The sequence below is a fragment of the Panthera onca genome, chromosome A1 (assembly GCF_046562875.1).
Source record: "Panthera onca isolate mPanOnc1 chromosome A1, mPanOnc1 haplotype 2, whole genome shotgun sequence".
Lineage (NCBI taxonomy): Eukaryota > Metazoa > Chordata > Mammalia > Carnivora > Felidae > Panthera > Panthera onca.
The window spans coordinates 61443886-61470476 of NC_138339.1; the positions used below are offsets into that span (position 1 = coordinate 61443886).

Here is a 26591-nt window from a genome sequence, read left to right on the forward strand (position 1 = left end):
ATTTTCCCTTCTAGTTTTGATTAAAAAAATGATACATGTGCATTTATGTACACAAACCTGTCGATGCTAATGGGGACATGCGCACTGGAGACACCTCCATGCAGATCAGAGCATAAGCAGTGTGTCCCCACTGAAAGGCTCTCCCCACAGCACAGAGAAAACAGAATAATCGGCCGTGGGGCGGGGGTGGGGTAGGGTGGGGGTCTTTTTTTTTTTTTTTTTTTTTAGTGGAGATGCTCCTGACCTTGGTGTCATACAATTGTGGTGAGGGTGGTGAGAGACAGCCTTAGTCCCCGTGCGGTAGACTCTAGTGCCCTCTGCTGTCATTTGGGAAACAAACGCTTCTTTAGGGAGTCCTCAGTGTCAACCGCAAGGAAGGAGAACCAACTACTTCCGAACCAACGAAGTCTCCACCTGAATTTGGCCCTGTTTCGAGTTATTTGGGTTGGAGGCCAGATATCCGCCATGGAGCTTGGGGGTCCTGTTACACTGGTCTCAGTGTTCACCCCACAGACGGAACTGAGGTGTCTTGGAACAGAAAAGCAAACGGACTGAATACCAAGACTCCCGGGGACTGAAACAGAGCGCCAACGTATTTGGGAGAGATCATTTAAAAGAGCAGTCTTGGCTGGATTCAATACAGCCCCGAGATGTTGTGTTCTGAGGGCTATGTATCCATTTTGAAATTTGCTTTAATTTTATTTTTTGTCCATCAAGCAAGGAAAGGACGCTAATGTGGCCCGTCGTGTGGCGTTCTTTGTTGGATGTGCCCCCTTCGCCCTGCGCCTGTCGGTAACACCTGGGTATGGCCCAAAGATGGAGTGTTCATTTACTCTGTAAGTGAACGGGATATTTGCCCATTAATTTCAACTCCAGTGCTCGAAGCCCCATATAAGGCACAGTTAATATAATCTCACTTTAGATGACACTCGGAGGAGCAGGAAGACAATTTGTGGGGGGAAAGGAATAAGAGGCAGTGTGCATTTAACGGGAATGTTAATGTTTACTCGTTGCCACACTTGGTATCTGGGAGGCTGCACAGTCACTAAGTGGGGGTTACATCTTCAATTAAGTAGCGGTAGCAGGGGAGTTAGTGATGTTTCACAGAGGGAAACTGCCGAAATCATACTTTAAGGAGAATAATTTTTTTAAAAGCTACAAAAAAATTGAAATAAAAGCCCGAGGGGAAAAAATAGAGGGAACATTTCTGTTTAGGGAATCCTAATATTTTGGCTGAACACATTATGTAAAATTAAATACTATTTTAAACCAAGGAGATATAATATCTAATTAAGTTTTTGTGGTTGATGGGCTTAGAGAGGATTGTGAATGTTGCATCCATTGAACTGGAAGAAGTAGAAAAATTAAATAACACTGTTCTATAGTGACTTTCACCCAGACATACAAGCAGACTTCCATATTCCGCTTTGACTCTGCCCCCTACCTAGGACTCACTGAAGGCATGAAAGAGAAAATGAGAATGTGCACAATGAGCTCATTAAGCCTTATAACTACCCCAAGGAGTAGGAATCAAGAGTTGTTAGCCTCATTTCCAAGCTGTGACCATGGGTTCCGTGGGGCCAAGGGATTCTCATCCAGGGTCATCTTGTGAGTCCGGGGGTGGAGAAAGAACAGAACCACTGTCCTCCAACTGTACCTGGAACTTCTGCTCCAGAATGTTCTCTGCTCTACAGTAAGAAGAATGGCAAACTTTGGGATGTGGAGCCTTCTGTTACTGATCAGCATTACCAAGAAACACTAAGATTTTAAGGCTCTGGGGTTTTAGAGGAATCTCGATGTAAAGTGGGGAGAAACCAAAGACAAAAGATTAGTTTTTAAAGGAAGTTGACTTCTGGGACTAATTATTACATGAAGTCATTTTCAAATACTGTATAAAATGGCTTTTAAACATATGGAATATATGTGATCTTTCAATGGGCATTTTTCAAAACTTAGATTGAATAGTAGGCTTTCTTAAACTGAATTGAAATACCTACAAAAGACTGAAAAACAATGTAGACAGCTCCATGTGCAAAGACCAAATATTTCAATCACATTTCATTAGCTTTTCCCTTAAATTTACCAACACAGATGTACAATTAAAGAATTACCTACCATTTTTAAAAGTTTAAGCTCTGGCGAAACCTATTTTGTATATAGTTCCTAAGATAAATTAAGCAGGGTCATGTTTAAATATTTGGGAGGAAAAAAAGAACTCTCAGGACATCTTCATACCAAGTTAAAAGAAATTTGGTCAGAAGGCTATCTGAAAGTAGAATATTCAAATTACAATTTGGCGATAAAGTAGTTTAAATAATTGAAAATGAGGAATGAGCTTAGAGAAGTCGCTCTTCGGTGGTCGTTTTTGTTTCAATTGCCACAAGCGAGAAGTAGGTTTTAAAAATAGATCACCAGGGCAGAGCAAGTGTCTCTGACAGGCACTTGCAGGCAGGATTCTAGAAATTCCAATCATTTAACAAATTGCACCATTAAAAGTCATAATAGGTCTAAAAGCCATTCTTAAAAGAACTTACTAAGTAATTTGACCTACAGAATCATCTTGTTAAATTCATTTGATATCATGAGACAGTTAGTGAAATATGCATAGTACATTATATTAAAGAGAAAAGTACCCTTCAATTGGTATCTGATGTGCACTTTGCAATCGCAGCTATTAGTTGTCTATAAAACTCCTAGACATGATTTGATTTGATTTTATTACTGTTAGATCATTTTACTTTGTAACATATAGGGGTGGAGATTACAGGTCGGCTATTGCTTACTAGGAAATATTTAACGAAGGATGTTTTATTTATTAGCATAAAGAGACACAGTGGATTATTGGGTGATTAAAGCGATGATGTGGCTGCCATACTTGTCAAAAGTATAGCTCAAATTCAATAGCAAGGCGACAGTCAGTCTCTGAGTTGATCTATGCCTGAGCAAACTGGCTCTGAAAGCAGGACATCGCCCACTTAAAAGGATCTTTGTAAATTTCTATAATTGCACATTATCAAAAGCAAATAGCAACAACAACAAACCCACAGAGTGATTTCTCAGTTGTAAGTTTACTTTCTATCTGCCATGAGCCCCTGCATTTTATCTTTTGCATTCCTAACATCCCAAATCAATAACAGAGAATGATATTTAATGTTACTAATCTATGTGGGAAACACAATATTTTTATAAGAAGTAAATTGAGAAGAGAATTCAATAAAGGGAACAAAGGAAGAAAAGAACTAGCATTTATTGACTGCCTACGTTGTGCCAGGCTCTGTGCTAAGTGTTTTACAAAGACTAGCAGGCTATCTCATTTAATCCTACCGAAAGCTGCAAAGTGAATGAAGAGATATTTATTTGTAAATTTTGAATTGCACACGTATTTACTACTTTTTCCCTTTGTTTTCCTTTGGTTTAATGTCATTTACATCCACATAGAATATGTATCATCAGAAGTACTTGACACCTGGCTAGGGAAGGAGGGAAAAGTTGCTAATATCACTTGTCAATGAACACATTTACTGCAATTAGTATCTGTATTTTATCTATTCGTAACTCTTGTTTAAAGAATACTTCACCAGAATTTTACTCTGCCTATAATTAGGCATAAATACATCCTTCCTGAAACACTAACACTTTGCTACTCATTGTAAATTTAAAGAAAGCTTGTAAATCATAAACTGTATCACTTAAGTCATCCATTTGTTATTATTTGTTAATTGCATTATTTGTATTGCAGGACAAATTTAGTGCTATTTCAAGGTAGAATATTACAGAGTCTGGATTTGTTTTAGGTTACAAGTTAAGATATGGTACAGACTCTTTCTTAATTATTTTAATATGCTAAAAGCTGAAATTGACCTTGCGCATCATAATCCTTCGTGGGGACTTAGGAGCAGTTTAGTTTCACAGCGCCCTCTGCTGTACTCTGTAAGGCTAGCACTCTTCCGACAACACAGCTGAACTCCGCAAAGAGACAACCCAACAGTCATGGCAGGTCTGGTTCAGGTCTTCAGCTGGTAGGGTTACAACCTGAATATTGACTGTGAACCCAGATCCCAGTAGGCTTAGGAAACCAGTGTGCCTGACAGAACTCCCAGGAATTCTCTTTCCATCCCCATCCTCTCCCGCAAGCTACCGGGCTCCTGCATTCATCTGCCTCCACATCTAAAGGGCATTTTAGGGGAGCCTGTGTGGCTCAGTTGGTTAAGCATCGGACTCTGGATTTTGGCTCAGGCCACGATCTCATGGTTCGTGAGTTCGAGCTGGGCTCTGCACTGTGTCAGTGCGAGGGCTGCTTGGAATTCTCTTTCTTTCTCTCTCTCTCTCTGCCCCTACCCCAGTCGTGCTCTCTCGCTCTCAAAATAAATAAATAAGCTTAAAAGTAAAGAAAGAAAGGGCATTTTACACTTTGTACCTCCAAGGCAGACCTCTTGTTTCACCACTCCCAGCCCAAGCATGCCTTACCTCCAGGTCTTCTCACCTCTGTTCATGGATCATTCACTCAGCTCCAAAACCTAGGAACTGTCCGATTTCTCTTTTTGTCTCACCTGGCCCTAGGGTAGGCCCTTCACACACATGTGTGGAATGAACAAGGAAACAGATACAGGAGGCAGAATTTCAGTGTATTGACTTACCTTGAAAAACAGAAAAGCATCTATGAAAGCAGGAATAATGTCACCATATAATTTCCAGGTAAGTAGACCTACATGGGGAGAGAAGAACACCACTTTACATTTTCCTGTCCATCTTTTATCTGAGTATGATAGGATCCCCTTTGATTCCCACAGCCTCCATCAGGCAAGGCAGGAAACAAGGGATCTGGTTTTAGGTTTCTAAGTGATAAGCACATTCCTTCTTTGTTCTCTGAAATTGTATGCTGGTTATAGTTTCCTGGAGTGGGACAGGATTGCCACCAAGCCCACCAGTCTGTTTATGGGCCACCTCGTGATATATTTCACGTCCTCCTGTAGCTCATCTGTGCCCTGATGTGTGGGTCTTTCTACCGGCACTTGCTGAGGGTAATTTTCCCGTGTTCTGAGAGACCTACGAGGCCCCTTTGACCACCAGCGTTTACCAGTCAAACTTGTCCATCAAAATTTGGCATACTTGCAAATCAAGGTATCTCCTAAATCATCTCAGCTAGTTCCATTTAAACCCATTGGGGCGCCTGGGTGGCTCAGTCGGTTGAGCATCCAACTTCGGCTCAGGTCATGATCTCACAGTTTGTAGGTTCGACCCCTATGTCAGGCTCTGTGCTGATGGCTCAGAGCCTGGAGCCTTCTTCAGATTCTGTGTCTCCCTCGCTCTCTTTCTCTGCCCCTCCCCTGCTCTCACTCTGTCTCTCTCTCTCAAAAATAAATATACAAAATTATTTTAAATAAATAAGCATGACAATTAAATCAATAAACAGAATCAATTAACACATAAACTCATAATACACATTTTGATAACATGTAGACAACTCCAAAAATAAACATCAGGCTAATCCTACCACCCACAGATAACTTCTATTAACATTTGGATGCATATTTTTAAATAGAGGTTTGGTTTTTTTTTTTTTAGAGAAGTTTTAGGGTTACAACAAAATGAAGTGGGAGATACAGGGATTTCCCATATCATCCCTGCCCTCTCGACCTCCAGCCTCCCCCATTATCAACATCCCCCACCACAGTGGGACATTTTTTACAACCAGTGAACTTACACAGACACGTCAATGTCAACCACAGTACACAGTTTACATTAAGGTTTATTCTTGGTGTTGTAAAAGTCCATGGGTTTGACAAATGTGTAATGTCTTGTATCTACCACGGTAATATCATACAGAATAGTTTGATAAATAAAAAAAGCCCTGAAAATCTGCTGTGCTCCGTCTATTCTCTCCCTCCTTCCTAACTCGTAGAAACTTCTGATCTTTTCATCTTCATATATGTTTTAGTTTCTTTTCTATGTATGTGTGTGTATGTTAATATCTCTATAAAAGTGAGCACATACTATGCATGCAATTTATCTTCTGTTTTGTTTTCCTTTTAAACTTTTAAAACTTCATATGATGGAAATTCTTAAGCACACACAAAAAGAAGAAAATTGTAATGAATCTCCATCTGCCCAACACCTGGCTTCAATAATTATCAACATTTTGTCAATTGTATTTCATCTCCCTCTACTGGCATGCTTTCTTTTTTTTTTTTTTTTTTTTTTGGCTAAAGTAGCTTGAAACAAATCCAAAGCATCATGTCATTTTTTCCCACAATGCTGAAATATGTGTGTGTGTGCCTTTTTCACTTTACATGATGTCATGAATATTTTTCCATGTCATTCACTATGCTTTAAAACATTATTTTTAACAACTGCCAAATATTGTCATTGTATGTGCCACAAAACTTTGAGCGCATCTGATTATTTCCTTAGGAAACATCCCTAGATGTAAATTACAGGATCAAAGGATACTGGTTTGAAAGGCACAAAAACCATGATTGTATCAACTTACATTCCAATCAGTGGGCTGTGAAAGGGCCTGTGCCCTTGAACCCTCAAGGGTCACAGTCTGGGACAAGGTGCCGTTGCAGATAACAATATATTCAGGAAATGAAGGTTTATTCCTAGTGATTATGAAAGCATTAGAAGATTTCGAAGAGTGTACTGAGCTCTCAGGAATGAATTCCAGAACCACAGTGCAGAACTGGCTCACCAAAGGAGCCACCTCTGCCCTCTTTGGGAAGCTTGGAATAAGCAACTTGTCATCACAATTGCACACTCGAGGTTTGTAGTGTCTTTCTCATGATTTATACTATTAAAATGGATGCCTCTCCACCCCCACAAACTGGAATTAGACCTTGGGTCTTCTACCACAAACGCCCCGTAAAGTCCAAACGCCTCTATGATCTTACTTGCTAGCAGAAGCAGAAGAATCATGGTTTGTGTCTCCTAATACTAATTCTTATTGTCCAGATTTCATACAGGCACACTGCTGGATTGAAGGTAGGCCATCTAAAAACTTCCAGCTGTATGAGTATCTGGGAAATGTAGCCTCTTGCTTTCCAGTTTTAGGAGGCAGGAAGCCATGACGCAAAGTGGCTGAATGGAACTGAATGAGCTCATCTGTAGTATCTGCTTCATTCCATCCATTTGGCAACACAGCATCTGTATATAGTCTTCTGTCAATAAATCTTCCAAACAAAAATAATGGTCAAAACCAACATACTTTAAAAAAATTTTTTTTAAATGTTTCTATTTATATTTGAGAGTCAGAGAGAGACAGAGCACAAGCAGGGGAGGGACAGAGAGAGAGGGAGGCACAGAAGCCGAAGCAGGCTCCAGGCTCTGAGCTGTCAGCACAGAGCCTGTCATGGGGCTGGAAACCATGAACCGTGAGATCGTGACCTGAGCCCAAGTCAGATGCTTGGCTGACTGAGCCACCAGATGCTCTCAAAGCAACATACTTTCTTAATGGACTCATACCTCATACAAACAAAAATGAGCTTATCCCAAAAAAGAAACCCAAACTTCACTGCATCTATCTCAAAGCAAGGTTCATTCCTCTTCCAGTGTAACCACATATTAATACGCTGTAATCTAAGTGCTAAATGATAAAGTTTATTGCCACTCTGTATTAAATACTTGAGCTTACTTTGTGTAATGTAGTAAGTGAAGGGGGGGGGGGAATAGGATATCATACATAGGGATCATGGGTATCATTTCTTCAACCAGTCATGTCATATCCAATACCACTCAATAATCAAAGATGTTTTACAACTGGTGTATTTGATTCAGAATGCAAGCAAGACCCATGTGGCTGTGTGGGCTCATGAGTTTCTTTTATTTAACACAAGTCCCATCTTTCTTCTGTGTGCTTTGATTTGTTGAAGAAACTAGGTTATTATTTTTTTTAAGTATGGAACTTTTTTTTTTAATGTTTATTTTTGAAAGAGAGAGAGAGAGAGAGAGAGAGAGAGAGAGAGTGGAAGGGGCAGAGAGAGAGGAAGACACAGAATCCGAAGCAGGTTCCAGGCTCTGAGTTGTCAGCACAGAGCCTGTAGTGGGACTCGAACTTACAAACAGTGAGATCATGACCTGAGCCTAAGTTGGCCACTTAACCAGCTGAGCCACCCTGGCGCCCCTAATGGTGGAACGTTTTACATGTTTGATTGATTGGTTTTTCTTTTCTCTTTTATTATTTTTTAAATGTTTTATTTATTTTTGAAAGACAGAGCACGAGCAAGAGAAGGGCAGAGGGGCGGTGGGGGGTGGGGGTTGTGTACAGAGGATCCCAAGTGGGCTCTGCACTGACAGCAATGAGCCCAGTGCATGACTCCAACCCATGAACCGCGACATCATGATCTGAACCCAAGTCTGACGCTCAACTGACTAAGCCACCCAGGCACCCTGGTTGATTGCTTTTTCTTGATATCATCTAACTTGTGCTTCTATTATTCCCTATATTTCCTGAAAACTGGTATCTATTCTAAAGACCTGCTTAGACTGTTTTGTTGTTGTTGTTGTTGTTGACCACAGGGGCTCATGAACACCCTTGTGTACTTTCTGTTGCATCACATTGTCTGTTATCCTTATTTCAGAGAATCTAAGATTGCTCAGTGGGTTCACTATAAAGATTCTCATCAACATTTCTCCTAATGATATGAATGTTCCTTGGGATCATAAACTGGATCTATTATTTCATTAAGGATCAAAACTGATGATTTGTCTAATTCTACCAGTTAGCTACTGCCCATGAATCATTGCAGATCTGTACCCCTGGCCATTTCTTTTTTTAAGCAGAATGAAAGACCAAATATATATATAAAATCCTATATATACTAGCAGATATCACTGTCTGTTATTCCTCATTTTTTACAGCTAAGGTTTCTTTTTTTTTTTTTTAATTTATTTTTGGGACAGAGAGAGACAGAGCATGAACGGGGGAGGGGCAGAGAGAGAGGGAGTGTTATTCCTCATTTAAGACTGCCAGATTTAGCAAATAAAAATATAGGACATCCAGTTACATTTGAATTTCACAAAACGTTTTTAAAAGTAAGTGTGTTTAAAATATTAAAAAATATGGGGCGCATGGGTGGCTCAGTCGGTTGGGAGTCTGACTTCGGCTCAGGTCATGATCTCACAGTTCAAGCCCCGCATTGGACTCTGTGCTGACAGCTCAGAGCCTGGAGCCTGCTTTGGATTCTGTGTCTCCCTCTCTCTCTGCCCCTCCCCTGCTCACACTCTGTCTCTCTCTCTCTCTCTCAAAAATAAAATAAACATTAAAAAAAATTTTTTTAAATATTAAAAAATAAGAGTATTTGGCTGGCTCAGTCGCTGGAGCATGCAACCCTTGGTCTTGGACTGATAGTTCAAGCTCTATGTTGGGCGTATAGTTACTTAAAAAATAAATAAAATAAAATATTTGAAAATAAATTGAAGTGTATTAAAATTTTTTAAGAGTTTATCTGAGCAAAAATCTATTCAAGCTGGGAAGCATCCAATATAGCAGATAGGAGGGAACTCTGAGGAGCTGTACAAAATGAAGGACTTTTATAGGCAGAAGGCAGCAGGAACAAGGAAGTTATATTAGGCAAAAAAGTGGGTTGGCTATTACAAGGTTACTTTCCGTTAGGGGATGGCAGGGTCTATCAGGCAGATTACCTAACTAGCGCCGATCAGGCAGTTCCCTATTGGCTGGTTTATAAAGATTCCGTTTCTAGGAGAGCTGAAACTATAATTAAATTAAATCTTAGTTTGAAGATGTGGGCTTAGCATAAGTCACTCTATTTTGTATCGTTGTCTTGTTTTTAACAGAAATTTTCAAGGTCAGGGTCAGGGTCAGTTTAGGGTTAGTTGGGGCAGTAGAAGTCTGGAAGAAGCCAGTGAAGAAGCCTATGGAAATCTTTGTGTCACACAGGTCAACAGGGCTATAGAAGTGAGAAATAAAAACTGAATGGGAAGCAGAAGAGAATGGGGATACACTGGAACCCAGGAAGACATATTGAAACCCTCATCCGTTTCTTAGAGCCTCCAACCTTAATGCCAAACATAACCTGCAGAAGAAGCTGGTGCCCTTTGCTATGTACCTGGCCCAGGACACAGAGGAACTGAAGGAGAAAATGCAGAGGAGGACGAGGTAAGAGCAGATGGGGGCCAGCAGATGGGGGACAAGGTAAGAGCATTGAAGCAGCACCCGGAGCCCTGCTATATTGATCTTTAGGCCCTAATGCCCGCGATTTCACTCTCATCTTCCAAATTTCATGCATGTTTTTGTTTTTGTTTTTGTTTTTGTTTTTGTTTTTGTTTTTGTGGCCAACCTTAACCTAAGACTTAAGGGAAGGAAATTACAGGTAACATAGTTCCAGTTTAGCCAGGTTGGCACCTACAACACTCTTCTATCTCTAGTAACCATATTTATCTTCCAAATAAAGACAACAGCAAAATCATGCTTCTGGCTAACATGTTGCAAAGTGTCCCTCCCACAATAAAAAGCACGCCAATCCTCTCTCAAAAACAGGATATAAAGGCATATCTATCTATCTATCTATCTATCTATCTATCATCTATCTATCTATCTATCTATCTATATATATATAATTTTTTTTTACAAAGGATTACTTCTTCTAGCTGAGTCATACTCCACCTTTAATACCTTGTGATTTAAATACTGAGTTATGGAGTTGTAGTCGTTTTTCATTTAGTTTTATCAGTAGGACACAGAACTAAGATGCATCACAGGGAAATGACTGTATTCCATACATAGTCCTCCTTACTCACATTGTGTACTAGTGATCCAAATTCCCTCTAATAGGTCAAGATCACTCACCCTGGTCAGTACAAAAACTCCCGAGCATTATTCTAGCCCAACAAGATGTTACCATTTAGCTGAGAATGAAACTGAATCTTCACAAGGCTGTCCCACCATTCAATGAGGCCAGATGATGACAAACATGGAACCAGAGAGTTCCATGAGCATTGATCCACTGCCTCGCTTCATTTGATAGGAAGTTCTTTGGTCAGAAGAATGCCTTATGGAACACCATGATAGTGCAAAAGTCTGTTGAGTCCTTGGATGTTGGTTTTGGCAGCATTGTGGACAGGACAGACAAGTCTATATACAAAGTAAAGTGTGTATTCCAGTGCAAACAATGTGCTGTCCCTTCAATATGGAAGTGATTCAATGAAAACAATCTAACATCATATGACTGGCTGATCCCTCTGGGGAATGGGGCCACACTGGAATTGTGAATTGTTGATCTTTGCTATTGTATTAGCAGGTAGGGCTGTAAAAGTCTATGTTTCCATGACCATGTATAACCTCCATTTCTGCCACTTCAGGCTTTTTTTTTTTTTTTTTTTTTTTTTTTTTTTAAAAAGCTTATTTAGGGGAGCCTGGGTGGCTCAATCAGTTGAGCGTCTGATTTTGGCTCAGGTCATGATCTCACAGTCTGTGAGTTCGAGCCCCATGTCGGGCTCTGTGCTGACAGCTCAGAGCCTGGAGTCTGCTTCAGATTCTGTGTCTCCCTCTCTCTCTCTCCCCCTCCCCTGCTCATGCTCTGTCTCTCTCTCTCTCTCTGTCAAAAATAAATAAACATTACAAAGAAAAAAATTCAAAAAAAAATAAACAAGCTTATTTATTTATTTTGAGAGAAAGCTGCAAGGAGAGGGGAAGAGAGAGAGAGAGAGAGAGAGAGAGAGAGAGAGAGAGAGAGGAGAGAATCCCAAGCAGGCTCCACACTGATGTGGGACTGGATGCCACGAACCATGAGATCATGACTTGAGCCAAAATCAAGAGTTGGACACTCAACTGAATGAGCCACCCAGCACCCCTCATTTTTTTTGTCCTTAAGCTTTTTGAGCAGGGACGGGGTCATGGGAGAAGAAGGCTGACTGATGTTAGAACAGGACATCTTGCCCATATGATGACTGAGATTCTTCTCTGCTGAGGTTGTTCTTTGGTAAGTATTCACATAAAATACAAATATCTTCATATCCTGTGCTCATTTGGAAAGGTCTGTCCATATACCTGTTCCCCAAATCTCCTTGGCACTGATTTTTCTAATGTTCCTTTCCAGTTCCTGACCATCCAGTCAAACAATTAGTCAGACAATTACCCATGAATCATTGGAGATCTGTCTCCCTGGCCATCTGTTTTTCTAGGCAGGATGAATGATCAGGTGCACTGCTTAGAGTTCTGCCTAATAAGAGGATGTCTCTTCTTCATGATCCTTCAGGGCCATACATGGGTGTTATGTATGTATCAGTTATTTATTGTGATGTAGTTAACTACTCCAAAACTTTGTGGCTTAAAATGACAACAATAACTTATTTTGTTCATGAATCAACCTTCAGAACAGCTGGCTCATCTCTGAAAACTGAATAGTCAGTTTTTCAAACCTAACTGGGGAGCGCCTGGGTGGTTCAGTTGGTTAAATTCCAACTTCAGCTCTGGTCATGATCTCACGGTTTGCAGGTTCAAGCCCTGTGTCGGGCTCTGTGCTGACAGCTCAGGGCCTGGATCCTACTTCAGATTCTGTGTCTCCCTCTCCCCTGCTTGCTCTCTCTCTCATTCTATCTCTCTATCTCTCAGAAATAAGTAAACATCAAAAAAAATTTATATAAAAAAAACTGGGTCTGCAGGATGGACTTTCAATTTGGTTCATTCACACAGTTAGCCAGTTGGTGCTGGTTGTTGGCTAAGGTGTAGTCAGTACTGTGGGCTAGGCCTCTGTACCTCTCCATGTAGGCGCCTCCACAGGTTGCCTGGGCTTGCTCATAGTATGATGGCTAGGTTCCAAGAGTGAGTATCCCAAGAGTGGTGGGAGTTACATAACATCACTTCTGCCTTAATTCTATTGGTTAAGGCATATGTTCAAGGGGAGGGTACATAGACTCCACTTCGTGAAGGAGTGGTGTCAAGGTTCTAGAAGAGTATGTGCAACAAGACATATTATTGTGGTCTTCTTTGGAAATGTTGTCTGCCATAATGCAGACTGAGAAAAGGAGCAATGGAGTGAGCAGAGTGAGCATAGGCACCTGGGGCTCTTGCTCATGACATTTACATGGGTCCTCTGGATTTATCTGGGCCTGATCTCATATATACCACTTCCACCTGAAAATGAAGTGTGCTGTGCATGTCTAACTTTATGATTGGATGAGTGAGACAACACTTGGCTTATGATGGGTCACACGGTAACTTGGTGACCCATAGTCAAATGTTTGGTTGCCACTAGTGCCCAGAGCAAGCCATTCTCAGAAAAATAGTTATCTGTAGAGAATGACATAACTTTGCCCATAAATCCTAAGTATCTGAGGATGAGTCATCTATGGGGGCTTGCCAAAGTCTCCACATAGCATCCCTACGTTCCGCAGACACTTTGAGCACCATTGGATCTTCTGGGTCATGTTGCCCAAACGGTGGAGCAGCATCACAGCCTGGACTTCCTGTAGAGTTTTCACTTGTTCTGGGCCCTACTGAAACGTGGGAGCTTTCAGGTCACTCAGTAAATATGGTAGAACAGCATGGCCAAATGAGATATATGCTGCCTGACAAATCCAAAGAGGCTCACTCAGCATTGTGCTTCTTTCTTGGTGATAAAGGGGACAGATACAGAAACCTGTCCTTCATGCTGGAAGGGATGCCTTGAGATGTCCCAGAGCACTGGACTCCTCGAATCTCACCAAGTTGGTAGACCCCTGAAATTTTGTGGAATTTGTTTCCTATGCTCTAGTATGCAAGTGTCTTACCAAGATAACTAGGATAGTTGCTACTTCCTGTGCACCAGCTCCAAGCAGCATGATATAATCAGTGTATGCATCAGCTTAATGTCCTACAGAAAGGCAATCAAGGTGTTTCCAGACTAGATCATGACAGAAAGCCTGAGGGTTGATATAGCCCTGGGAGAGGTCGTTGAAGACTACTACTATGAGACTATGTCTGATGATCTTAATTAACAGGTATAAGTGGGGGATGGGGGAGCATTCTCCAAGCCAATAACTTAATAGAAGTTCCTGGAGGTGTGTTCATTCACTCCAGAAATGAAATTGTATCTGAAAGAGCAATGCAATAGAAGTTACCACCTGATTATACTAATGATAACCTATTCTCATTCTCAAAGATCCATCCAACCAGCTACCTGGTGGTGATTTGGTAATATTAGACCCCTTCTACTCTGGAAAGAACACTGACTCATCCTGCCAAAATCAGTAAGACTTTGACTTACTGACACAAGATCCCATACAATATCAGCTTGGACCGAGAGGTATTCTTTGTGGTACTGGAGGAGTATTGATAGACATGTAACTATAGGATCTATATATCAGAATATATCACATCACCCAAAGTTCTAGACTAACAGAACATTGGAATGGCCTTTACAAGATGCAGCTAAGTGTGAAGATGACTCTGTAGGGCTGGGGTACTGACCTTCAGATGTGATATATACAAATTGCCATTATATGGAGTCGCTTTCCCATTAGATAGAATACATAGGTCCATGAGCCAAGGAAAAGTAGTTAAGAGTGGCCCTTTGTCCATCATTTTCAGTGACCTTCTGAGGGACTCTGTACTTCTCATCTCTGCAACTTTAGGTTAGGTGCATCTAGAGGTCGTGGCCTGTGATGAGAGGGTAGGGTATGTGGAGAGACCTTTTATTTATTGTCCATCAGGGGACAATAACTGTTCTACTGAATTTAAAACTCTGGCTACTACTTGGCCACTTTGGCTTTCTCATGACAGAAGATCAGCAGACAAAGAAAAAAGTTATATTATAGTTGGGAGTAATTGGCCTTTTTCCTTCTACAGGGATGTAGAGTTACTTTGACCTAACAGGGAAAGGGAGAAACATGTCTGTAACTCAAGGAATCCTTTGGGCATCTCTTGAGGCTGTCATGCCTGGTTTTAACTGTGAATGGACAATTCAGCAACCGTGAGCCTGATAAGCTCACAGTAAACAGAAGCTCAAGCCACTTGGCATGAAGGTCTAGAACGCCCCACAGGCAAGCAATTCTGACTAACAAGAGTGCTAGCTGAGGTGAGGGGGAATTTAGAGCATGTAGGTAGCACAAGAAGGAGATGATAACTATCAACTATAGCCTCAGGACCAACTACAGAAGCAGGAGCTGAAACTCGTTCCACTATCTTCTTATACATCTCTTTGGCTAGAAGATGTAGTGATCCACTCTCCTGAAGAATCACTGGTTTAGATTTAATGTGAAGCATTAAATTAAGAATTTAAATTTGCACTATTAAGAATAGTGCAAGTTATTCGTATTCTCCCCATATCCTCAGTTTCCTTTATAATTTTGGAGCACCCCAGCTCCCATATGCCTTTCCAACAGCCAGCACCTGAATCTTTTTGTCCAAGGGGTGCCCTCAAGCTACTGGTACCACTGTGCCTTGGGCACAGAGAGCCAAAAGTGCTTGGGAATTTACAATTCCCACTCCTCTCCCCCAACCCCAATGCACACACACCAGCCCATAACCCATCACTGAAGGGGACAGAGATATAAATATTCTAGCTCCCTTGTTCCCTGTCAGGACATTGTAAGTCTTGTCTACACTGTCAAGAGCTCTCTTGTGGAACTGACCAAAGTTACCCACCATGGCACTTCACTAGATATCACACCCTGGCGTGGCTTCATTCCCTTCCCAACCCACTTCCCCACATCACTGCCAGCTTATCCTGGGAGAACTTCCTAATTCACTTTACATGAATCCTTGTCTCAGTGTCTGCTCCCAAGATCATCCTCTACTATTAGGAGGTTGAAGTAGGGATGTAAAAGCTGATCTGCAATATTTTCTACCCTCATTATCTGTATTGATTTCTTGTGGTTCCTAAACTTTAGTGACTAATCCTTATTACCTACTGAATAATTTCTAATAAAAAGTGTAAAGATAAATTTCTAAGTATGCTATCATTCTTCCTGCTCATGAATTCTACTTACACCACCCTCTTTAAGAATTACTATTACTATTACTATTTTTATAGTAATTTTTATAGTAATTCTTAAAGAGGCAATATTCTTTTTTTTTTTTTTTTTTTTTTTTTTTTGAGAGACAGAGCAGGGGAGAGTCAGAGAGAGAGAAAGAGAGAGAATCCCAAGCAGGCTCTGTGTTGACCGGAGCCTGACATGAAGATCTCACAGTTGGTGAGATCATGACCCAAGCCAAAATCAAGAGTCGGACACTTAACTGACTGAGCCACCCAGACACCCAGAGGCAATATTCTTAAAGAGGGGTTAGCCTATGGATGGTATCATTGACCCTTCTTGTTATTGTCATATGGTAGGCAAAAACAAAAAAAAACAAAAAAAAACAAAACAAGAAAAAATTATCAGACCTAGAAAACAGATGAAGAATTCAAATAGCATGAGCTGCCTTAGTATAATCCTAATGTAGAGGCATTAATATTTTTCCTGGCTTTTCCTCCCTCTCCTCCTCCCTTCCTTCCAGTCTATGGATTAGGGAGCATGCAAAAGTGACATTAGTTCCTTACCCTTAAAAATTCACTGTGAGAAAAGATAGTTCTGTAGATACAGTAAAACATACTGAAGTTTATTATTGGAAGTCAATGGAAGGAATGTCCATTCCTTCTTCTAACTAGCTTAAACCTCACTGCAGCAAAATTTCTCCATCTTGAAAGAGGCTGTTTGGGGAAATCTTGAAATCCACACATAGTACATCTTGGCCACTGGATTGTCATCTTCACCGATGGTGGTCCTTACATCTTCTCTTATTGAACTCTGCCTTCCCTCTCTACAGCTGGAAGTCTCAAGCAAGGACATGATGAAAAAATAGATCTAAAATATGTCATAATAGAAGAGTAGAGAGGAAGATGGAAGTTCAGGCTCATCCCTTGATCTAGCCTCCAATTTTATATTGCATAGTCTTGGCATGGTGTCTTTTTCAATTAAATACAGTCCAAAAAATCTCTTTATTAAATCTCTTCAAATAATGCCGATATCTGAAATAGTTAATAGTGAAATAGTGGGTAGTACATTTCTTAGTTCAAAGAAAAGTTTTTCAAAATCTGCTTTGGGTGGGTAGACTGAAAATACAGGAGGATGATGGGGAAGATATCAAAATGCATTGATATAAAATTATTTTTATTTCTAATAGGTTAACATAAGAAAGAAGTCCTGAGTTAAATGGTTTTGCTTCTTTTGTAGAAAGCATAGTCTATTGGGTAATGATTATCTGCAGCCCAATAGCCTTAGGAGGCAAGCAGAGGTCTGTCTCTCTCTTTTATTAGCTGTGGGTTTGGGAAAGATAGTTAACCTGTTTAATCCCATTTTCACATCTGCAAAATGGGTGGGATTGTGTCTTCATATGTTGAAGTCTTAGCTCCCAGTTCTTCAGAATGTGACCTTATTTGGGAATAGGGTTGTTGCTGATATAATTAGTTAAGTTAAAATGAGGTCATATTGGAGCAGGGTGGATCCCTAATCCAACACAATGGAAGTCCTTATTAAAAAGGGATATTTGGAGGGCGCCTGGGTGTCTCAGTTGGTTGAGCACTGGACTTTTGATTATCGCTCAGGTCATGATCTCGCAGTTCGTGTATTGGAGCCCTGTGTCTGGCTCTGTGCTGACGGCAGAATCTGCTTGGGATTCTCTGTCTCCCTGTCACTCTCTGCCCCTTTCCTGCTTGAGCACACACACACTCTCTCTCTCAAAAATAAATAAACTCTTTAAAAAAAGGGATGTTTGGACACATGCACACACATACACAGGATGACACATGAAGATGAAGGCAGAGATCAAGATGATGTTTCTAAAAGCTGAGGTACCATCCCTGCCAAGGTGTCAATCTCAGACTTCCTGCCTCCAGAACCACGAGACAGGAACTTTCCTTTCTTTGAAGCCACCCAGTCTTCATTATACTTCTTTATAGCAACCTTTGCAAACTAATACAGAGATTAAAATAGTTCCAGCCCCACAGAGTTGTAATGAGGATTAAATGAGGTGATGTTCAGGAAGTATTTAATACAGCGATTGGCACATAGAAAGTACTCAAAAACTGATTGTTATTATTATCATTTATAGTAGGTTAATAGATTCAACCAACAACAGACAAAACATATCCTGAAGTTGCCTCTTCAATATCCACTCGATGACCTAGAGGATCCTGAATTTTCTAGCCATGGGCCTTGGATAGGACTGAGCCTTTCCTCAATTCCTAGATGTGTTCTGAGTGGCCTCAACCTTTCGCTGTAATCCTCCTTCCACTCCCACAGGGACTGGATGACATGAACAGGGAGCCTGGGCCTGAGCCAATCATTGCATAGCATTTCTCAGGCCATAGATGGGGGTAAGGGGAACGTGTGACCTAAGAATTAAATCAGAGAGAATCCCCAGACTTTTCCTTGACAGTTCAAAGAAGGATGTCTCTACTCTCTCAACCCCCAGCCCCATAATTAATAGAAAGTTTGTCTGTGTTGGTCTTATGAGGGAATTCAAATCACGTACGTAGCTGCCGAGGGTAGAGCAAATTTAAGTCACAGTGACCTTGATGGCACCTTATGCCACTGTATATCAAATCCCACCTGAAGGCTGCTTTATCTCTTTTTTCCCTGGCTGGCTTGAGTTGGCTTCTTTTGTGAATGTTGCATATTTAGCCGGCAGGACTTGGTAGGAGAGAAGCAGGAAACAGCTTTATTCTTTCTCACCACTACTCTTTAAACCTACTTGGTCAATTCCCCTTTTCCATCTGTGTAGTGTGCTGAGCAGACCACTTAGATTTTCTGTCACTATCGGGTACAGTAAAACCTGGATTGTGAGTAACTTGTTCTGCAAGTGTTCTGCAAGATGAGCAAACATTCTAATAAATTTTAACTTGATAAATGAGTGATGTCTTGCAATATGAGTAGTACGTGATGCCAGACATCACATGATGACAACTGAGCCAATGGTTCTCTCTCTCTCTCTCTCACTCTCTCGCTGCGGGATTGTGCGTGATCGTCTCCCATGCCCAGATGCTCAGTCTCAGGCCATGGTGTTTGGCAGAAATCAGTGATTTTTCAGAACATTGGAAGGTGCCCACAATTGGCACTTAGTGTATTTTTTGTCACTTCAAAGCACATGGACAGTCCTTTGCTTTTCCATACAAGAGTAAGCTTAGGAATGCTTTGCTCCATTCTAGGTCAGGCTGCCTGCAGATATAGACCCTTTCCTCTGCTGCCTTATTGCCAGTTACATTAAATACATAGATGACAAAGAATTTGTTAATACTGTACTGTAGTCAGCATCTGTGAGAGCTGATCTGCAATGTTTTCTACCCTCATTATCCATATTGAATTCTTGTGGCTCCTAAACTTTAGTGACCTAATCCTTATTACCTATATACAATAGCCGCCATGCAGGAAAAGATTCCATTGAGCCAATAAACAGCAGTGATTCTGTTAGTGGCAGTGAAAGTCATCCTACACAATAACCCTCCTCTTACACCAGCCACGAAGGTTTTCAAAGGTAAGTGCAGGTTAACTTGTTTATTTTTCTTTATCTTTTGTATTTTCTTTATTATTTTGTATTATGTTACAATACTGTAATCATTTTTATATGAATATTTTTGGGTTGTGGAACGAATCATCTGAGTTTCCATTATTTCTTATGGGGAAATTCGCTTTGATATACAAGTGCCTTAGATTCCAAGCATGTTTCTGGAATGAATTATGCTCGCAAACCAAGGTTTTACTGTACTAGAATAGTCTCATTTTCAGGTGCCAAAAATCCAGTGGATTTAAGTCAGAGCTTCAATTCCTGGTGCAGATGAAATTTTCTGAGACCCATGTAGGCTCGAAACCTGTAGGAGTAAAGGAAAAAGGTGGTCTTCTTTTTTTTTTTCCTATTTCTTCACCATGGTCACTCCTAAGCTTCCTGCTGTTTCTGGATGCCCCAGAGTCAGGACGGAAAGGAGGGACGGGGAGAAAAAAGCAAGGTCTGCTTTGATGGTGGTGGTTTAATCTGGCATCACTGTCCTCCTGCAGCAGGTGCTGCAAATGCTGGCTTGGGGCTCGTGGAATGCTTTCATGACTTCTTCACAAACAGCCCCTGATGTGGCCCAATTCCTGGGCTAAACATTGTACCCTCTGGTTGACCTTTGATAGGTCACTCCCCCCAGAATCTCTGAATCTTCTATGAACTGACACAGAGCAACTCTTAGGATGAAAAAAAGCAACATGTAAAGAGTGCCCATAGTAGGCTACCTTTTGTGTAATGAGGAGAGGGGAAAATAAGAAACTATGCATCTATTTGCTCAACCAGGCCCTGTGAGCCATAGTGGAGCTTAGGCAAAAGGAAACATATACACCGTTCGCTCTAATGGAAGCAAACTCATAAATATTTTCAAAATCCACTTCTTTGCTTATATTATTTTCACATGAGAGAATTGCCATGTTTGATCATTTATTTTATTTTATTTTATTTTATTTTATTATTATTTTAATACAGAGCTTAAACTCACAACTCCAAGATCAGGAGTCACATACTCTATGGACTGGGCCAGCCAGAGGTCCCTTGATCATTTCTTTTGACCAAGTGGCAACCTTAAATAATTTTTAATTAACTTAAGCTGAAGTAAAACTATAGTAAAGTCTGTTTTGGTATAAATAAAATATTTAAATTAAAAATAATGTGAGGAGAGTCAGTGACACAAGATGGCAGCCACCATGGACTGGAACAGTTTATGAAAACTGAATTTACAGCCTTAAAATGGGGACCTAAATACCCAGAAGCACCCCCCTTTACAATATTTGTAACAAAAATTAATATGAATGGAGTTAATAGTTCTAATGCAATGGTGGACCCAAGAGCCCTACCAGTGCTAGCAAAATGGCAGAATTCATATAGCATCAGAGTTGTCCTACAAGAGCTTTGACGCCTCATGATGTCTAAAAAAACCCATGAAATTCCCTCAGCTGCCTGAAGGACAGTGTTATAGCAATTAATCAAAAAGAAAAACCACAGGCCATCCCACCTTGACCCGCCCATTCAATTTAAGCAGTCTTCATTTTCCACAGTAGCAAATTTTCTAGATTTGTCTTGTAAACCTCAAAGTAGTGAAAAGGAGGTTCCTATTCAAAGGTAATTTATCTTAAGATACTGTAAAAGATACTAATTTTTTTATCCATTTGAAGTATATAAGTTGTGTTATAAAAATAAATAAAATAAAATAATGTTGTATTAATCTACCTACTTTTAAATTTTTCAGTATTTTTTCATCTGCCTTAATGAATTTTCTTAGGGAAAATTAGCCATTAGCAACCTCTTAAAAACATATACATAAAGGCACACATTTTTCCTTTTGCCTCAGATTCCAATATGGCTCAGCTCTATGGTCATATTTATTCAAAAAATTGATATTTTGTCATCACAGATTTTTTTGCATTAATTTTTATTTTAAAAATACTGCACTAAAATATTACTTTTTTGACTGCAGTTTCCTCCCCCCTTAATTTTGTGCCCAAAGTGAGTTCCTCTCATACTTCACCCTAATGGTCTCTGCATCTCAACTGGGCAAAAAGAAACACAGAAAGAATCACCAAAAACTAATGAGATTGGTTATCCATAGGCAGTGGATGGCAATAGGGTAGAAAGGGTAAGGACTCCTCCCTGAGCAATCCTTTTCATATATTTCTCACATTTAGAGCCATGCAACTGTTTCACATGCTAAAAGTATGAATAAAATATAATCAACAAGGATGAGCTATAGCCCCAAATGGAATATACACGAAAACCTAACTGTATTGAACAACATAACCATACTGGGGTAGCAGCAGAAAAGAACTAACCTAAGTAACTTTGGAAAATAACATTTTGACCCTATACATACTAATATCCTCTAAGATCAAAGGGAAAAAATTGAACACAAATACTTTTTTAGCAGTTTGTTTTTGTCACAGATAAGGATTAGCACTCTGAAACTACTTTATGTATACTGAAGACAATAAGTAAATATATTATGGATAGTGAGAGCCAAGTTTCTCACTGTCAGAAAAAGCAATTAAAATTAAAAAAAGGGAAAGACTGAATGAAAGCTATGATGTAGGTTTGGAATTGGAGATATGAACTCATGTGTGTGTGTGTGTGTGCGTGTGTGTGTGTACATACAATACATGCACACATATACATATGCACACTTACAGATAGATGACATCCTACTACCAATAAGCACATCTAACACCTAGCTGTTAATTTCTAAATACCATTATCCGGTGATAGGATAATTTTGCTTACTGTAACCTCAGGCACAAGAATGACTTGGCCGATCCCTTACAAGTCCTATCTATGTTCCCTTCGTTTATTTGCTCATTTTCTTTTCCTTGCCTAGAACATGGCTCCCCGTGCTCCTCATTGATGCTTTAGGAATCAGTTCAAATGCCACCTCTTTCAAAAGGATTCTTTATTCCCCTGATTTGGATGTGAACTGTTTTCTTCCTTAAAAAATGTTTACTTATTTATTTTGAGAGAGAGAGAAGGTGGTGAGAGATTGTGAGTAGGCAGGGGGCAGAGAGAGGGAGAGAAAGAACCCCAAGCAGGCTCTGTGCTGTCATTGCAAAGCCCAATGTGGGCTTGAACTCACAAACCATGAGACCATGACTTGAGCCAAAATCAAGAGTCGGATACTTAACTGACTGAGCCACCCAGACGCTCCAGACATGAACTGTTTCTGAACCCAAGGCATGCCATCTAGTTTGTACACTCTTGAAACATGCAAGTTTACGGATATCAGGTATACTTCAATAAAGCAATAAGTAAAAAAGAAATGACAGTAGCAACTGCTGGCAAGGAGGAGGAGCCAACTCATACTCTCAAACACTGATTGTGGAAATGAAAATTTCTATAGCCACTTAGAAGAGCAGTTTGGCCTTTTCTTATAAAGTTAAACGTGCTATTACCACATGCTCCAGCAATCCCATTCCCGAGCAGTTACCCAATTTTTAACTAACATGTATATTGACATAGATATCAGTATAAGAATGTGGATAGTGGCTTTATTTGTAAATGCTAAAAACCGGAAAACACTTATAAATCCTTCATTGATAAGCAGATGAACTATCGTACATATAGTACAGAATGCTGCTTAGCAGTAAAATAATAAACAATGAATGTATGGATGAACCCCAAATTCATTATGCTAAGTGAAAGAAGCCAGACTCAAAAACCGATGTACTGTGTGGTTCCATTTATATGACAATTTAGAAAAGGCAAAAACAGGGAGAGAAAACAGATTAGTGATTGTCAGAGCTGGAGGTGGTGGGGAGAGGCTGACTGCAAAAATACCAGGGGATTTTGGGGTGATGAAACTGCTCTCTATATTGATTGGACTAATAGTTGTACAACTCCATGTACTTGTCAAAACCTGTAGAGCCTCACCCTAAAAAGGTGAATTTTACTGTGTATTGTGTATCTCTTAAACAAACAAAAACAAAAACAAAAACAAAGCTGTGGCATTGCCTGAAGACTTAACTTTCAGGAATACATGTATGTTTAAGGATGTTCATCATTTTATAGTCCACAGCATTGAAAAACCAAAAATAACCCAGATGTCTAACAACAGAGAGGTTAAATAAAATAGGGTATGATGTCTAACAATAGAGAGGTTAAATAAAATAGGGTATGAGACAAGTGCAAATTAAATCCACAACAAGATAATATTACTTATCTATACGATTGGCAAAAATCTAAAAGTTTCACAACATATGCTGTAGATGATACTGTGAGGACACAGGCTGGCGGGAGTACAACATTTTACATCTCATGTAAAGGGGGATGGGCAACATCTAGCCAAAGTCAGTTGCGGTGTGGGAGCTGCAAGGCTGCCGTCCTCATGTCTGATCTGCAGCTTGAAGTCTGCAGGGCAGACAGTCAGGAGGCATAGATGGATATACAGTGAGAGAGCACAGGACAAGCCATTGGTGAACGTGAGCTGAAACCCATGAGGATAGACCACAACCGATGCCAGTTCTCACTGCCCCCAATCTTGAGGGACTGGGTATCTCGCAGGAGGTGGTGTCTTTGTCCCTGAACTAGGCACCCACGAGGCCTAGGAGTCAGGAAACTGAATGAGGATGCAAGGGGAGGTGGAGCAGGGGTAGGCCTGCATTCTGCCTCATGCCAAACCGGTGAGGCGGTGTATAAGGCACCATGTGCATTAGCCACATCAGAAGTCCCTGCCCCAACCTTCTGTGCATGAAACCCAGCATGGCTGCTGCTTCTCCTCTGCCCACCAAATTTCTTGTGAAAATATTATTGTCAACCACCCTAACTATAAACCACCCTAGCCAAGTTGGCCCATCGTAATGCCACCAAAACCTGGTACAACCACAAACTGATGCATGTTCAAGGCTATTCATTGCTGTGCTGATTGCAATAGCACACAACTGGAAACAACCCAAATGCCCACTGATAGGAAACTGGATATGTAAACTGGAGTACAGCCACACTGTGCAACTCTAAAATGGGATGTGAAAAAAAGCAACCGACAAACCTTTACATGCTGCGCCATGGAGTGATGTCCATGCTAAGTGAGGGAAAAAAAAATGCAAAACAATAAGGATAGTATAATGCCTTTTATGTATGAACTTATGTATGCACTTTTATGTATGTCCATTGAAAAGTCTTAGAAAAATAACCAACTCAATAGCAAAAAACACCTTTCACAACTAAAATGTGATCTCTAATATCATCCCCATTAAAGGGATCAGGATCCAGGGGTGCCTGGGTGGTTCAGTTGGTTAAATGTCTGACTCTAGATTTTGGGTTAGGTCATGATCTCATGGTTTGTAAGATCGAGCCCTGAGTCAGGCTCTGGTCTGACAGCACAGAGCCAGCTTGGGATTCTCTCTCTCCCCCTCTCTCTGCCCCTCCCATGCTCATGGGAGTACAAAAGCTCTCTCTCTCTCTAAATAAATAAATAAATAAACATTTATAAAAAAAATAAAGGGATCAGGATCCTTAAAGAAATGGCCGAATCCAGTTCAGGGGCAGGAAATGTATAAGGTGAGCCTGGGATGTTCTATCATACTAGAAAGTAATGTTCACAAAGATATTAAAGCCAACTTGAAAGGGATCTCACTGCCCAAATGGGTCATTGTGAGCAAGAAAAAACATTTCTTAAAATACATTTGAATACTAGCTATGTTAAAATTCATGTATACATGAAGGTAATAAAAAAATGTAGTCATCTTTGTAGACAGCTAGGGTTCTACCTGTTATTCTGAAAACAAGTAACTAAAAGGAAAGATACAATCACTTATGGACTATTTTTCAGGGTAACCAAATAGTTGATAAGGGAAAGTTCTCCTTTATAGAAGAATTCTCTTGTTAATAAATGCAGAGGGAGTGGTAAAATTAGAAATAATAAAAGAGGCAGTGATCAGTCAACACTTAGGTGAATGGAGAACTTCATAAAGGAAGAATCAGGCTGACAATAGCTGAACATAACACCATAAAAAGAGAGACAACCAGGCATCGTGTGTCTCTTGTCAAAACAGGAAGTATTCTTGCCACTTATAAAGTGTTCTCGTCAAGACAGTGAACATGAGTCTGGTGAAGCCGCTACATCAGAGCTGTCCAACAGAACTTTCTGCAGTGATGGAAATGGTTTTGTGTGCTATCCAATACATGGCTATTGAGCACTTGGCTAGTGAGACTGAGGAACTGACTTTCACATTTTAGTTAATTTAAGTAGCCACATGTAGTTCGTGGCAACCACTAACCATTTGACACAGCAGCCCTAATTGCTAACTTTTACGAAATACAGAGGATAAAGGGACATGTTAAGTGACAACACGTCTCACTGAGTAATGTGTAGACCTTGTTTGCGTCCTTATTCAAACAAACCAATTGTGAGAAATTGGGGAAATCTGAACTGGATAATTCATGATATTAGTAATTATTTAAAATTTTGATTTGCATCATAATGGTATTATGTTTAGGTTTGAAGGAATTGTTGTCTCTTAAAAATACATGCTGAAGTATTTATAGATGAAAATATACTGTCTGGGATTTTCTTTAATTAATCCAGCAGAGGGTGAGGGAGAAGGATAGTGGGAGGGTGTATATGAAATGAGATTAGGTATATGTTGATCACTGTTGAAACTGAGTGATGGGTACGTAGGTTTTAATTACAGTATTCTATTTTTGCGATGTTTGAAAATTTCCATCACAAAATGTGTTAACAAATGAAAGAATAAATAAAACCTGGAATTAAAACAATAGCATATATGTATCCTGTGGACCATTAGACAACTCCTAAAAAGGAAGCAGTAGGCCTCTACATATTATATCATGGAAGGCTAGCTAAATTACACAAAATCAAGAAGGGAAGTTGAGGAACAGTGCTATGATCTGAATGCTTGTGTCCCCACAAAATTCCTATGTTGAAATCCTACCCCCAATGATGACGATATTAATAGGTAGGGCTTTTGGGAGGTGATTAGGTCAGGAAAATGGAGCCCTCATGAATGGGATTAGTGTGCTCATAAAAGTGATCCTACAGAGCTCCCTTGCCCCTTCCACCATGTGAAGACAGAACAGGAAGTCTGTTATCTGGAGAGGACCCTTACCTGACCACAGTGACACCCTGATCCTGAACATCCAGCCTCCAGAA

The 26591-nt window shown here is 40.2% G+C and overlaps 1 long non-coding RNA gene and 1 pseudogene across 1 annotated transcript in view; one reads left to right on the plus strand and one right to left on the minus strand.

Annotated features, from left to right (window-relative positions):
- Nucleotides 1-245: 245 nt before the first annotated feature.
- Nucleotides 246-26591, minus strand: part of LOC132680998 (uncharacterized) — a 29743-nt gene continuing 3397 nt past the window's right edge. Inside the window, exons 3-4 of the long non-coding RNA XR_009610800.3 lie at nucleotides 4638-4705; nucleotides 246-834 (exon numbers count right to left, since the gene is read on the minus strand). This is a non-coding gene — a long non-coding RNA (uncharacterized LOC132680998). The remainder of the gene's footprint in view (nucleotides 835-4637; nucleotides 4706-26591) is intronic.
- On the plus strand, nucleotides 18842-20925 carry LOC144615818 (ubiquitin-conjugating enzyme E2 variant 1-like; annotated as a pseudogene).